Source organism: Tamandua tetradactyla, chromosome 1 (genome assembly GCF_023851605.1).
Source record: "Tamandua tetradactyla isolate mTamTet1 chromosome 1, mTamTet1.pri, whole genome shotgun sequence".
NCBI lineage: Eukaryota > Metazoa > Chordata > Mammalia > Pilosa > Myrmecophagidae > Tamandua > Tamandua tetradactyla.
In genome coordinates, this window is record NC_135327.1 from 10,234,604 (window position 1) to 10,236,690 (window position 2,087).

The 2,087-nt window shown below is 43.5% G+C and overlaps 1 non-coding gene across 1 annotated transcript; it reads right to left on the reverse strand.

Moving 5' to 3' along the window:
• Nucleotides 1-215: 215 nt before the first annotated feature.
• Nucleotides 216-322, reverse strand: LOC143653436 (U6 spliceosomal RNA). The gene has a single exon (XR_013161267.1). It is a non-coding gene; the product is annotated as a U6 spliceosomal RNA (small nuclear RNA).
• Between the last annotated feature and the right edge of the window lie 1,765 nt (nt 323-2,087).

A 2,087-nucleotide genomic window follows, 5' to 3' on the forward strand; every position in this document is an offset into this window, starting at 1 on the left:
TTCTCTCTAATTTTGTAATGCATTTGAAATTTTTCATTAAACATCTTTTAAATGCTTATCCTTTTTTTCTCACCCCCTTTATCTTTGTTTCATTTTTACCCATGCAATATTGTTGCCAGGGTGGACTCTGTTAAATTTTCCCGCTACTATTGCACAAGCCAGGCTTTTTGTTTGTTTCTCTTTTTTTAATTAGAGGAGGTGTAGATTTACAGAAAAAAAATATACGGCACCCTTCATAAATTTGTGTCACCTTTGTGCAGGGGCTATGCTAATCTTTTCTGTGTCATTCTAATTTTAGTATATGTGCTGACAAAGCAAGTACTAAGTTCATATCCTTCAAGTCATTTTGCCTCTAAGAGTCTATGCAAAGAAAATAACAAGGATGTGCGTAAAAACTTATGAAGAGATTATGGATGAAGATCATAACGATGGTGAAAAAAATAAGAATTTTAGATGAAATGCAAACTTTGCTCCAAATTAAAGGAATTTGCTTTGCCTTCTATACATAATCTGAGACCCCAAATGCATAAATGAAAAATGAAAAGCCCTGCTCCATAAGCAGAGGCCACAAAGGTTTCTAAGACTAACATGAGTCAAAGGTCCATGCCATAAGCACGTGCATCAGAAAATTAGTATTTCACCGCTTCAGCCTCCTTTGTCATCTTAGAAATCTCCAAAAGTTGGGCATCCCAGAGACATGAGAGTGTGTCTCTGTTTCTTTGAGAGGATGGAAATGATATAGTGAAGGCTTCTTGCCTCTGTCCTTCTCCCACACCTTGTATCTTATCCTTTTACAGCTCAGGAGAGAAAGAAGAAAAAAAAAAATCACGTGGCCTAGGGTTGTCGCCCCATCTTCACAGCAGGTGAGAGTCTGTAGCTCTGATTAGGTGTAGCTGAGCTCTGAACTGTAGGATTTCTACTTATTTACATTTTCCTGGGTTTCTTAGTGAGAAAAAGACTTGAAACTAGCAGTTCTAATTACCTGGGCTGACACAGGGCAAAGGAAAAATTGTGTATTCAAAATGGCAAATGAGACCTCTGAAATAGAATAAAACTCACAGACCGTCAAATAAAACATGGTCAATTTAGCCAAATCAAGGTTCAATTGCACTTGGTGGAGTAGAAATTTAGAAGTGCTAAATATCAGGAGGTGGTTCTCTTCTTTTTCTGCGAAAAGCTAGGAACATACAGGAATTTAACAGGAGCTCCGCATCGTCTGCAAATCCTTTCTGGGAGAAATCCTGTCCCAAAAGAACCCTGTCTTCTTGTGGGCTCTCTCCACCCTGGCACCTGTGCAGGAGCTTGGAGGGCTGGCGGGGAGTAGGGGCGCTGCCGGCTTCGTGAAACCAAGTCCAGCCACTGTATAGTTGGTGCCCACAAGGCAAAACCTCTAGGTGTTCATCAAAAATGGCTCCCCAGTCACCCTGCACCTTTAAACCAGCTGACTTACCTCCACGATGAGTGACCAGAACCGTATGAGATTGTTAAAATTAAACCCTTTTTTGGCTTGCTACAAATGCCAAGAGAAAAAGAATAAGGATGCTAGACTGGGGCCATTTTGGATTTTCCCAAGAGGATGATGTAAGGGAGTTGGGACCCCACAGAAGTGATGGGATACAGCTGGGCAGTTGGAAAAGTGGAATATTCAGTGAAGGAGAGCAAGATTCAGCTTTGGACATCAGCCAGAGAACAGTATCAGCAGGTCAAGTTAGTTCCGACCAAGTAAGCCCATTCCTGCACCATACCTTTCCTCTCCCCGCCCCCCCCGGCCCCAAAACCCAGCCCTGGAGATGCCAGAAGCAGCCACTGGGGGCAAGAGAGGGAGGAGAGAAGTCAACCAATGACCTCTCATCCGCTACAGATTTCTAGTCTGAAACAGGAACCAGATGGGAGAAGAGAGACGCTTTTAACTTTCCCTCCCCCTCCAACAATTAGGGTGCGCCATATGACCTAGCATCAGCCAAGCAGGAGGAATTCTGAACCCCAAAGAAGTGATGCAAATATGCAGATGCTGCTGATAATGCCCCCCCGCCCCCCAGCAGAGGGGTCTCAGTAGCCAGCAGCCAAGTCCTAAGCAGAATGCTGTG